Below are 13,331 nucleotides of genomic sequence, written 5' to 3' on the forward strand. Positions count from 1 at the left end.
AAGGAAGGGAATAGGAGATCTTTAAGAGGAAAAAGAAAATTTGGAATTTCCTGAACAAAAATCCAAGGTATGGGAGGAGAAGTACAGGGATCAGAACTCAGAGATTGCCTTTGGCCTCTCCTTCAGTCCTTCAGCAGATTTTCAAAACTCCAACTGCACAGAAACTTTCAAATGGAAAAAGGATCTATTTACAGGCCAAGCCTTTACAAAAATTTATGAATCGGAACATAATAGTGTAACTAAGAGGTAGGTCCTGAAATCCAGCCAGGAAAAACACTAAGACAGAGAAATTTATTCCTATGAAGGAACAGTGGCCAAAAAAAACCCCAGAAAAACAGAGTAATCAGGGTTTGCCTTTCCACCCATGATTCTGAGCTGCTGTTTGTACTAGGAGTTTCTAACATGCAGTTTGCATCTTCTGTGTCACTGGCAGATCACACTTTACCAGTGGTTTTGGGGACCGAGTGACCAGCCTTTTATCTGGAGATCTGAGGTATTCTTGTTCTTTTTCCTGCTGTATCTGCCTCATGTTTGATGATGAAACATGTTATTTTTCCTAACACTTACCCATTACTTCTGGATGAACTTGTCAGAGGAAAGGCCCCAAAACACTTGCACTCCTTCTGTAAAATACTCAAACCATCTTCTTGTCCCAGCTAACCAAATGGGAAGCCAAGAGGCACTCAGGGCCTCCTCAAGCATGGGCTTATCTGGCCAATGTTTGCGATTATAAGTGATATATCTTTAAAAGACATATTTTAATTTTAAACTCATAAGGCTAGGAGAGCTTTTATAAAAAAACAGAATATACAATGGCAAACATACAAACTAATTTGGGACAGTTCATATTCTTGGAGCTAGCCACAAGGGTATGCAGTCCAAAGGAGAGCTTCCCCTTAGCTCTAGGTAGGAAAGCCTGTGAGATTTTGGCTGTGCTTCATTCTTTGGGTACACCATCAGCAGAAGGAATATATAATGAACTTAATAGGCTTAAACATTAACTGATAGTTTAGTACAGTGCAGGAATGCCAGGGATGCCCAGAAATGCACAGGTAGGGAAGAGGATGTCAACGTCCTCTCTCTGAATAAAGAGGGCAGACCTGAGGCCAGGGTCTTTAGCCAACATGATGATAAAAAGGAGGAAGAGAAAAAAGTGGGAAAGGAGAAGGAACACGATGATTCTAAGTGGAAAACTGTCACCTCCAACATAGCACTCAACAAAGTTGAAATGCTATTTTGTGTTTAAAGAGTAAAATTGAGAAAAATGTCAAAGAGGGAAAATACATGTACTGTGACTTGAGCAGGCTGTGAAATCGAACTCTGTTTTAACATTTGAGATAATCAACTCTTATCAAGATTATATTAAACTTCATTAAAAATTGCCTTCTAAGTTGAGAGAATAACCAAGTATTTTATAGGCTTTTTTTCTTAACTTTAGATGGCTGGATTGAGAAGACAGTAAATGAGAAATATATGTATAAAATCAGATAATCCTTGCTCTCTCAAACATACCAACCTGTCAGTGACCTTGGGTGGCTTTGTCACCAATAAAAATCACAGGTTATTTCACTGCAGGTTACGGTTGTTGCAAATATCTTAAAATACCATTTATGCTCATCGTTGCTTTGAAATTATGATAAGAGAAATCACTTATTCATCAGGCCCACAGCAGCTTTTTGAGTAAAAGAAGATAAGCCATTAAAAGAAAACAACCGAGGTAGGGGACTGTGACTAAGGAGAACACACACAGATTGGGGTTTGACTGCTATGTGAATAGTCATTTTTTTTAGTCACTCAATAAACTTGAACTGAGTATCTGATGTCTGCCAAATAATAAACTTGGCCTGGCACTAAATTATTATTTTTGGGAGGAGTAATCAAAGACAGTAATTCCTAGATAAGAAAAAACAAAATCAAACAAAACACAAAACAGGCAGATTTCTTTTTCTATGGAGATCACCAAGTTGCTTGAGAATGAGGTACCTACCAAAGATTACCAAGACTTTCTGCAGCAAAGTATACTGACTTTGTGCTCTGGACCAGAAAGTAAATTCTAAGGATCTCTTTTATAAAAGAACATTGCACCATAATGATTTTAAGGCATGGGACTTTTAGAAAACGGTAGGAGTTTCTCTCATATTCAATCTCTACTGCTGTGAGTTTCTTAGTGATTTGACAATAATTCCCAGTAATTTTCCAGAAAAGTTATTACAGTCTTTTCAAAACTGCCTAGGACAGATGCCAAGACAAAGCATTCAAGCTGCAACAGGGGCCAGATTTCAACCCACTCATGCTTTCCCAATATGTACTGCCATCTATTACAAGAGGAGGTGATCTAAGAACTTATACCTAGTGGTTGGCAACTAAGCATATGAGTATGAACAGTTCCACAATTTCTGTCGTATCAGAACAGCAGCAAGCAGAAGGGAATCAAATGCTTCTCTGCAACCTGTCTCTTTGGTGGGACTTCCATCAGTACTGACACCTGCCAGGCATCCACAGAAATCTAGATTGCATTAACAACCACAGGTTGCCTTCTCTGATCTTAGAATTTTGGAGATACCCTTCCACGTTAGCTGGAACAGAGGGACAATAGTAGAGTTTGCTTCTTAACAGAGCCCTTTCTCTTATATCAATCTGGAAGTTTCTTTCTATCTCATCCTTCTTGGTGAAGGGTTCCCAACCTTTTGGGGAGCACCTGGAAGCTCTTTGATCAAATATTTCTTGAGAGTCAGTTTTTACTCTGTGGTATCTTGATACTTACTACTACTCTCCAGGGGCAGCATTTCCTCTCTGCCTAAACAGAAATGATTGTCTGGGTTTCTGTCAGACTGTACTATCCACTCAACAAGTAGATCCAGCCCATTTTACCATAAGAAGCTATTTTTAATATCTCCCCGAAAATGTTGGGGGCCACCACATGATCACATTTGGTGCCTCAATAGGAGGTGAGATTATAAGTAATGACAAAAAAAGTGACCTAAAAAATCCTTTTAAATGATTTTGACATTTATTAATTCTACATGTATTTTTTAATAAAGCATATATTTCTGAGTCAGATTATGTATTCAGTATAATGAAGAAATAGATTCTTGAAAGAAGTCTTCCCAGAGAACCTCTGGTCCACAGATTGGAAAATGTCACATTATGTTATGAGTTCCTTGAGGAAGAGGCTATGTTTTGTTCAGCCTTTTATCCCTCATGCCTAACCCAGTGTTTGGCACAAAGCACATGCTTAACATGAAATAGATATTTGGGAGATGTTTTGTTTTAGTGAACACTTTTGTTACATTAATGGGACACTTACCATGTGCCAGACACTGTTGTAAGTGCTGTACATGTATTAACTCATTCAACCATCAAACAACTCTAGGATATAGATGATGTTTTACAGATGACAAAACTGAGACTCAGAAATCTTCAGTAATTTACTCAATGCCACATTGCAAGGAATTTAAAAAGCCAGGATACAAAGTAATTAAACATTTCCTTTAATGTTTTCAAATGTAACCGCATGGCAGATAGGGAGTCCACAGCCATGGTTATTCGGTGGGGCACTGCTGACTGATCATATTTTAGAATGCTACTTGGGCAACTCCCGAACATGCAATGAAGAATGAGCGCCCTTCATCAGACCGCGTGTGGTGGTTCACACCTGTCCCAGCACTTCAGGAGGCCAAGGTGGTGGATCACTTTAGGTCAGGAGTTTAAGACCAGCCTGACCAACATGGTGAAACCCCGTCTCTACTAAAGTATAAAATTAGCCAGGCATGGAGGCATGTGCCTGGAATCCCAGCAACTCAAGAGGCTGAGGCACAACAATCGCTTGAACCTGGGAGGTGGAGGTTGCAGTGAGTCGAGATCATACCACTGCACTCCAGTCTGGGTGATAGAGTGAGACGCGGTCTCAAAAATTAAAAAAGAATGAGTGCCCTTCATAAGGAAGTATTAATCTCCTTGTCTCTAGGCTACTAGAAATAGTTTCACAAATACACATCACAGTTTGTATATACCACCATTTCTAATCTGATTTATTTCATACCAGGCTCTCACCTGGTTTTTAACAGAATAAGGGATTGTGTGAATGAAGGATTAAATGAATGAATGTCTATTCCTTGATAAAGACTTTATATGACATCAATTACTTTTCTGGCTAAGAGGTTTTGGAATACAGTATGAGCTCTTCAGTGGAAAGAAAATTAGGTCAGAGCTTCATTTCTCATGGGATGGAATAATTAAAACTCATCAGTTAAAGAGAGAAAGACACCACGCAGAGACAGGCAGGAGGCAGAGGGCAGTCCACACAGTCCATCTGACCTTGCTGGGTCCCCACAGCACTGAGTACATCAGAACACAGGCACCACGGGAGAAGCAAAGAGAAATGTAGGAGGCGTCCTGCCTTCAAGGAGCTCACGATCAATACAGAAGGTAAAATGTGTACATCAGTGAACATAATACAAGGCAAAATGTGACCTGTGTTAAAAGTAAATGAATAAATAAAGCACAGAAAGATTTAAACCAAGATTCCTGGGATCACAGCAAGGCGCCAGATGACTTCCAGCTACTGGAAGCAGGAAATGCCAACCCCTGAACTGGCTGTATTTTGATTAAAAGAGATTAGAAGGAAGGACTTTCTACAAAAAGGAAACTATGGAGATGCAGGGGTGGGAGAATGGGGGAGAACTGGCAGTTCATTCTGGTTGATTAAACAGTGGATACACACTGGCCAACTCCTGGCTAATCTTTATTTGGATTGGATAGTACATTATTGTGTTTTTCAAAAAAAACCAAATGTTATATGTGAATGCCCTAAGGGAGGACAAGGGCTCTGTATCACTTATCATTCTCCACTGTCTGACATACCCACCCATCCACACATTCATGTTTCTTGCTATCTTCACAGGTTATAGGATGGGTGATCTCTGCACTAAAGCAGAGTGTCTTGGATCTTACTGGGGCTTAAGCTAGGGGGAAGAAATTACTCACTAAGAAATAATCAGTTCTTAACCTAGAATTCAGACAGGGGAAAGCTAGGGAGATGGAGTAGAGGGAGAGGGTTCAAACTGGATGGGAAAAAATTGACCTTAATTTTCACTAAACTCTAACTAAAATTTAGTGTTTCGTTCCATTTTGAATGCGGGTAGGGAGAATCACAGTAGTATTAGCAGTACTTGTTACTTCGTTGCCAATAAAAATCACAGATTATTTCATTCCATGTTGCAGTTGTAGATTTCTTAAACTACCATTTATGCTCATGATACTTTGAAATTATGCTTATCAGACTTATGCTCGCTCTTGTTTTTTGTTGTTGTTTTTGTTGTTTGTTTGTGTGGGGGAGGGGTTTGTGTTTTTTGTTTTTGTTTTTGGCTCTATCACCCAGGCTGGAGTGCAGTGGCATGATCTCGGTTCATTGCAACCTCCACCTCCCGGGCTAAAGCCATCCTCCCACCTCAGCCTCCCAAGTAGCTGGGACTACAGGTGGGCTCCATCATGCCCAGCTAATTTTTGTGTTTTTTTAGAGATGGGATTTCACCGTGTTGCCCAGGGTGGTTTCAAACTCCTGGGCTTGAGCAATCCACCTGCCTCTGCCTTCCAAAGTGGTGGCGAGAAATTGTGCCCAGCCTAGATCTTGTTATTTAATGAGTTAATAAAGAAGTACATATATTACTATATCACAAATTTTTAAAAAGTATTTTGATATGATTTGCATATAAATGATTTCTTTTGTACACCAATGTGTTTTATTTTAAAACATAACTCTGAAAAGAGATGCATAGCTTTCACCAGACCACCAGAAGTATCCATGACCCAAAATAGATGAAAAACCTGGCTGAAGGTAGCTTGGGATCACAAAGAGAGCTTTAAATATCTTCATTAGCATTGTGAATTTAGTCTTGCAGGCAAATGGGAGACACTGAAGGGTTTTTTTCTTTGTTTTGGGGAAGGTGTTTGTATTAGTCAGGGTTCTCTAGAGGGACAGAACTAATGGAATAGATATATATACATATAAAGGGGAGTTTATTAACTCACATGATCACAAGGTCCCACGATAGGACATCTGCAGGCTGAGGAGAAAGGAGAGCCAGTCCAAGTTCCCAAACTGAAGAACTCAGAGTCCAGTGTTCGAGGGTAGGAAGCATCCAGCATGGGAGAAAGATGTAGGCTGAGAGGCTAGGCCAGTCTCTCTCTTTTCACACTTTTCTGCCAGCTTTTTATTCTAGCCATGCTGGCAGTTGGGTAGATTGTGCTCACTCAGATTAAGGGTGTGTCTGCCTTTCCCAGCCCACTGACTCAATTATTAACCTCCTTTGGCAACACCCTCACAGACACACCCAGGATCAATACTTTGTTTCCTTCATTCCAATCAAATTGACATTCAGTATTAACCATCACAAGCCCACCCCTTGTCAACTTGAACCCATACACATCTCCTGAAATCATATATAATCTTCAAATAAAGACAGTAATAAGGTCATAATTATGCCTAACATAATGCAAATATCCTTTGTACAACTGGAAATGCACCAATCCGCAACCCAAATACTATTTTTTTTTAGACAGAGTCACTCTCTGTTGCCCAGGCTGGAGTGCAGTGGCACAATCTTGGCTCACTGCAAGCTCTGCTTCCCAGGTTCGTGCCATTCTCCTGCCTCAGCCTCCCAGGTAGCTGGGACTACAGGCGCCCACCTCCACGCCCGGCTAATTTTTTTGTGTTTTTATTAGAGACCAGGTTTCACCGTGTTAGCCAGGATGGTCTCGATCTCCTGACCTCGTGATCTGCCTGCCTCGGCCTCCCAAAGTGCTGGGATTATAGGCATGAGCCACCGTGCCTGGCCCCAAATACTATTACATTAAATTAACAATACTTAAATGCTGATGTGAAGTCAATAAATCTTATGTTACATGATAAAGGAGAAAGGAAATAAAATGAAGATATTTTCTGAGTACAAGCATATGCATGAAAAAACATGTTTTTAACAAAAGAAGGGGAAAATATTCATAACAATTCCAATCCTCATTTCTGCAGCTGGTCACGTGATCGTAGCTGATATTGATGACTACCTTCTACTACCCATTCTGTATCCCCTTTGTCTTCAGCAAGCACCTCAGAAGGTCATGGCTTTTTTTTTCTGGTGGAGTGACTCAAATCTTCATTCCTGAAGGATCTGGGTCATTTGTAGTCCTGCCTGGTTTGGGCTGTTGTAGTTTCCCATTGACTTTAATCACAGGGCATGGTAATACTAAGAGACACCCTAATGGACCTCTTGTAGTCCATGCATATTCTTCCATACCTCCATTATGAAGTAGTAGACTGATTTCATCTTGATAGTCCAGATCAATTGCCCCATCCAACACTGTAACTCCCCTCTTAGCCTGTTGACTTAAAGGTAGGAGGAGCCCGAAGTGTCCAGGTGGCAATCTTAACTTCCAGTTTAATGGAACTGTTGTTGTGTCTCCTGGTGGCAGTGTTCCTCCCTCTGGAACTAAGACCTCTAGGCCAGCAGAATGTAATATCATGGGAACAGGAAGTAAAAATTTTCCTGGTGGATCACTAGAGGTGATGGTGAGTGGTGCCACTTCCACTTCCACCCCTTGATTCCTGGACCCATGAATCCTGGCTATGGGAGAAACAGTACCATATATTGGATGCAAATTCAAAGTATACACAGCCTTCTGGAGAACTTTGCCCCAGCCCTGCAAAGTACTGTCACCCAGTTGGCATTGTAATTGTGACTTCAAAAGGCCATTCCACCATTCTATCAATCCAGCTGCTTCAGGTTGATGGGGAACATGGTAAGACCAGTGAATTCCAGGAGCATGAGCCCACTGCTGCACTTCTTTAGCTGTAAAGTAAGTGTCTTGCCAGACACAATGCTGTGTGGAATACCATGACGGTGGATAAGGCATTCCATGAGTCCATGGATGGTAGTCTTGGCATAAGCATTGAGTGCAGGATAGGCAAACCCATATCCAGAGTGTCTATTCCAGTGAGGACAAACCTCTGCCCTTTCCATGATGGAAAAGGTCCAATATAATCAACCTGCTACCAGGTAGCAGTACGAGGAATGGTGCCATATTGAGGGCTCAGTGTTGGTCTCTGCTGCTGGCAAATTGGGCACTCAGCAGTGGCTGTAGCCAGGTCAGCCTTGGTGAGTGGAAGTCCAAGTTGCTGAGCCCATGCATAACCTCCATCGCTACCACCATGGCCACTTTGTTCATGGGCCCATTGGGCAATGACAGGTGTTGCTGGGGAAAGAGGCTGAGGGATGTCCACAGAATGGGTCACCCTATCCGCTTGATTAAAATCCTCCTCTGCTGAGGTCATCCATTGGTGAGCACTCACATGGGATACAAATATCTTCACAGTTTTTGACCACTCAGAGAGGTCCATCTACATATCTCTTCCCCAAATTTCTTTGTCACCAATTTTCCAATCATGCTTCTTCCAAGTCCCTGTCCATCCAGACAAACCATTGGCTACAACCCATGAATCAGTATATAATCACACATCTGGCCAATTCTTCTTCCATGCAAAGCCCACAACCAGGTGCACTGCTCGAAGTTCTGCCCACTGGGAAGATTTCCCTTCACCACTGTCCTTCAGGGATGTCCTAGAAAGAGGCTGTAGTACTGCAACTGAACACTTTTGGGGGGTGCCTGCATATCATGCAGAACCATCTGTGAACCAGGCCCTAGTCTTCTATTCCTCTGCCAACTGATCATAGGGAACTCCCCATGAAGCCAGCAGTGCAGGCTGGGGGAGAGATGGCAGGGTTGCAGGAGTGAAGACCATAGGCATTTGAGCCACTTCCTCATGTAACTTACTTGTGCCTTCAGAACATGCTCAAGCCCAATCACGTATATACCCCTTCCATTTGACGATGGAATGCTGCTGTGCACTACCCACTTTATGGCTAGATGGGTCAGAAAGCACCCAGTTCATAATAGGCAGTTCAGGTCACATGTTGACATTCAATTTCCACCAAAGCCCAGCAACAGGCCAAGAGCTGTCTCTCAAGAAGAGAGTAGTAATCTGCAGAAGATGGCAGGGCCTTGGCTCCAAAATCCTAAAGGCCTCTGCTATGATTCACCTAAGGGGGCCTGCCAAAGGCTCCAAACAGCATCCCTATCTGCCAGTGACACCTCAAGTACAATTGGATCTGCTGGGTCATAGGGCCCAAGTGGCAGAGCAGCTTGCACAGCAGCCTGGACCTGTTGCAGAGCCTTCTCCTGTTCTGGAACCCACTTAAAACTGGCAGCCTTTCACATTACTCGATAAATGGGCTAGAGTAACACACTCAGATGAAGAATGTGTTGCCTCTAAAATCCAAATAGCCTCACTGGGTGTTGTGCCTTTCTTGGTTGTAGGAGGGGCCAAATGCAGCAACTTATTCTTCACCTTAGAAGGAATATCTTGACAGGTCCCACACCACTGGACCCCTAGAAATTTTACTTAGGTAGAAGTTCCCTGAATCTTATTCAGATTTATTTCACATACTCTGGCATGCAAACATCTCACCAATAAGTCCAGTGTGTTTGCTACTTCTTGTTCACTGGATCCAATCAGTATAATGTCATCAATGTAATGAACAGTGTGATATCCTGCAGAAGCGAAAACCAATCAAGGTCTCTCCGAATAAGATTATGACACAAAGTTGGAGAGCTGATATACCCCTAAGGTAGGACAGTAAAGGCATACTTGCCAGCTGAAGGCAAATTGCTTCTGGTGGGCCTTGTGGACAGGAATGGAGAAAAAGGCATTTGCCAAGTCAATGGCTGCACACCAGGTACGAGGAGATGTGTTAATTTGCTCAAGCAATGAAACCACATCTGGTACAGTAGCTGCAAGAGGAGTCACCACCTTGTTAAGCTTATGATAATCCACTGTCATTCTCCAAGATCTATCTGTCTTATGCACAGGCCAATTGGGAGAGTTGAATAGGGATGTGGTGGGAATCACCACCCCTGCATCTTTCAAGTCCTTGATGGTGGCACTAATCTCCGTAATCCCTCCAGGGATGTGATATTGTTTTTGATTTACTATTTTTCTAGGTAGAGGCAGTGCTAATGGCTTCCATTTGGCCTTTCCCACCATAATAGCCCTCACCCTACCAGTCAGGGCGCTAACATGGGTGTTCTGCCAGCTGCTAAGTATGTCTATGCCAATTATGCATTTTGGCCCTGGAGAAATGACCACAGGATGAGTCTGGGGACCCACTAGACCCATTGTAAGTCAGACCTGAGCTAAAACTCCATTAATTACCTGATTTTCATAAACCCCTACTTTAACTGGGGGACCACAATGATGTTTTGGGTCCCCTGGAGTCAATGTCAGCTCAGAGCCAGTGTCTAGTAGTCCCCAAAATGTCTGATCATTTCCCTTTACCCAGTGCACAGTTGCCCTGGTAAAAGGCAGGAGGTCTCCTTGGGGAGGGATGGAAGAAAGATTCACTGCATAAATTGTCGGTAGTGTAGTGGGGTCCTTTCTCAAGGGGACCCAGTCTCCCCTTTATTCAAGGGGTTCTGGGTCTGTAAACTGGCTCAAGTCTGGAAATTGATTGAGAGGCCGTGATTCTTTGTTTGTATAATTCAAATTAGTCTTTTGTCCATTCGACCTAGAAGGTTTCTACTTGTATAATTTAAGTAGGAATGCAGTAGGCTTCCTATTGATATCACTTTTGGGAACACTGTGATTAATTAGCCAATGCCAGAGCTCTACACAAGTCAGACTATTCTGATCACCGCTTTGCCTCTGCTGTCCATTATGGTAGCTACTCCCACCTTGCCTTTGACAGTTGAGTGCTCCCACTTGGCCCCTGCCACCTTGGGATCCAATTATTCCCATTGTATTTAAATTTTGTAGTTGAGTGACTGCAGTTCCCACTGTTAGATCTGACACACAGAGAAGAGCAATTGCAGGGCTCTTCAAAGATTCAGGTGATGCCCTCATAAATCAATTTCACAAGGCATTGGTCAAGGGTATATCTTCTGGACCCCCCACCCCTACCCCAAGCTGGGATGAGTAGGTCTAAATTGACTAATCCACTCCATCACCCCAATCTCCCTAAGCCTTTGGATCCCTTCCTCTATATTAAACCAAGGGAGATCAAGCATTTCCAGCTCACTCACAGTGGGCCATCTTTTAATCCATATTTCAGCTAACCAAACAGTTAGGACCTTTTTTAACTCCCCAAGCTGCAAAATTAAATGCAGAGTCCCTACTTATTGGGCCCAAATCAATAAATTCAGTCTGATCCAACTCTGTGTTCCTTTTGCAATTATCCCACACCCTTAATATACATTCCCATGCCTGTTATCCAGATTTCTGTTATATAAGTTAGAAAACTCAAGCAGTTCTTTTTGAGTGTAGTGTACCTCCTCATGGGTCACACTCTCAACCTCACCAACAGGGGCCTGCCAGGACTTTAGTTATAAGTCTAGAAGCAAATGTGGTGTTAGGGGTGGCTCCTGAGGAGAATCAACATTATCTTGCCTGCCAACTGCCTCAGGAGAGGCCATCACTGTAGACTTAGGCAGCGCAGGATTTATCTTCTCAGACAAAGGTGGAAAGGCTGATGGCAGCATGGGTCAGGGAGAGGATGTTGCCACTACTGGGGATGGGGAAGCTGTTCTTTCTGACAAAAGAGGTTCATCAGTGTGTACTAACTCAGTGTCCAGCTTCATCAGGATCCTCCCACATCCCCATTCCAAGTTGCAGTGTCCCATTCTTTTCCAGTCAATGCACTCATTTTAACAGTAGACACCTGGTGAGGCTGTGCATGCACCTTTTGTTGCAGGTCAGCCACTCACATGATAAGAGCTTGTGTCTGTTTTTCCACAATTTCAACTCTTTCTCTACAGCTGATAAGACTCTCACTCAGGGCAATCTTAGCAGATTTGAGGCTCAGTATCTGCTTCTGAAGCCAGGAGATAGAATCCCTAAGTTCATCATTTTCTTTCATCACTTTGTCTACAGAATTTAGGAGCAACCAACCAGCTTCACTATGTTCCTTGGTTCTCCACATATGCGCAAAGGCATTACGTATAGAGTCACTAAACTCCTCGCCTCTCACGCGCAATGAATCAGAAGTGTCAAATGTATTTATTTTGCATAACTCTCTAAACAGTTCATGCCAAGGATTATCCGTGTTCTCCATACTATTAGAAGTAGAGTCCTTAGCATTTTGGGGTCTAATCATATTAAGCAGCCAACTCCAGAAACCCCAAAACCAACAAAAGAACTGCATCTTTAATATTCTCTTCCTCTAGAACCACTGCTGGTACCAAAATCTGTATTAGTCAGGGTTCTCTAGAGAGAGAGAAATAATAGCATATATATATATATGTCATATATATGAAATATATATAGCACATATATATGTCACATATATATTACTTAATAAACTTAAATATATATGTAAATATACAAATATATATAAACTTAAATATATATGTGTGTGTATGTGTGTGTAAATATTTAGGGGAGTTTATTAACTCACACAATCACAAGGTCTCACAATAGGCCATCTGCAGGCTAAGGAGCAAGGAGAGCCAGTTCAAGTTCCAAAACTGAAGAACTTAAAGTCTGAAGTTTGAGGGCAGGAGGAAACATCCAGCACTGGAGAAAGATGTAGGTTTGGAGCCTAGGCCAGTCTCTCTCTTTACACATTTTTCTGCCTGCTTGTTATTCTAGCCACGCTGGCAGCTGATTAGATGGTGCTCACCCAGAGGGGTGGGTTTGCCTTTCCCAGCCCACTGACTCAAATGTTCATCTCCTTTGGTGACACTCTCACAGACACATCCAGGATCAATACTTTGTATCCTTCAATCCAATCAAGTTGAAACAGTATTAATCATCACAGTGTTTAAATATTAATAATTACTTTTTAGTAAACTGGAGCAAAATATTTTCTAATCAGTTTTATTGAGATAAATTACATATAAAAGTACATACACATTTGAAGTGTAAAGCTCAATGAGCTTTGACAAATGTATATATACATGTAACCATCATTACAATCAAGATATGATTTCAGTAGCAGAAAGTAAAATTTGGAATTTGTACCTCCTGCTGTCTCTCCTATCCTCAATGTATACCCACTTCCAGTTCGCAAGTGCACTGGTCCTTCACTGAGGGACCCAGACCCCGAATTCCAGCAAGGGTGAATAGTCCACAAACCAGTCCAGGTGTCAACAGTGATGGCATATTGAAATTCAAGGACTTAGACATAGATATGATACATACACAAACAGTCTAAGGTCAGTCTTCAAATATCTACCTAGGTAATCATGTAGGTAACCATAATCAAATTGCAACTTTTTACTGGCTG

The sequence above is a fragment of the Gorilla gorilla genome, chromosome 4 (assembly GCF_029281585.2).
Source record: "Gorilla gorilla gorilla isolate KB3781 chromosome 4, NHGRI_mGorGor1-v2.1_pri, whole genome shotgun sequence".
In the NCBI taxonomy this organism is placed as follows: Eukaryota; Metazoa; Chordata; class Mammalia; order Primates; family Hominidae; genus Gorilla; species Gorilla gorilla.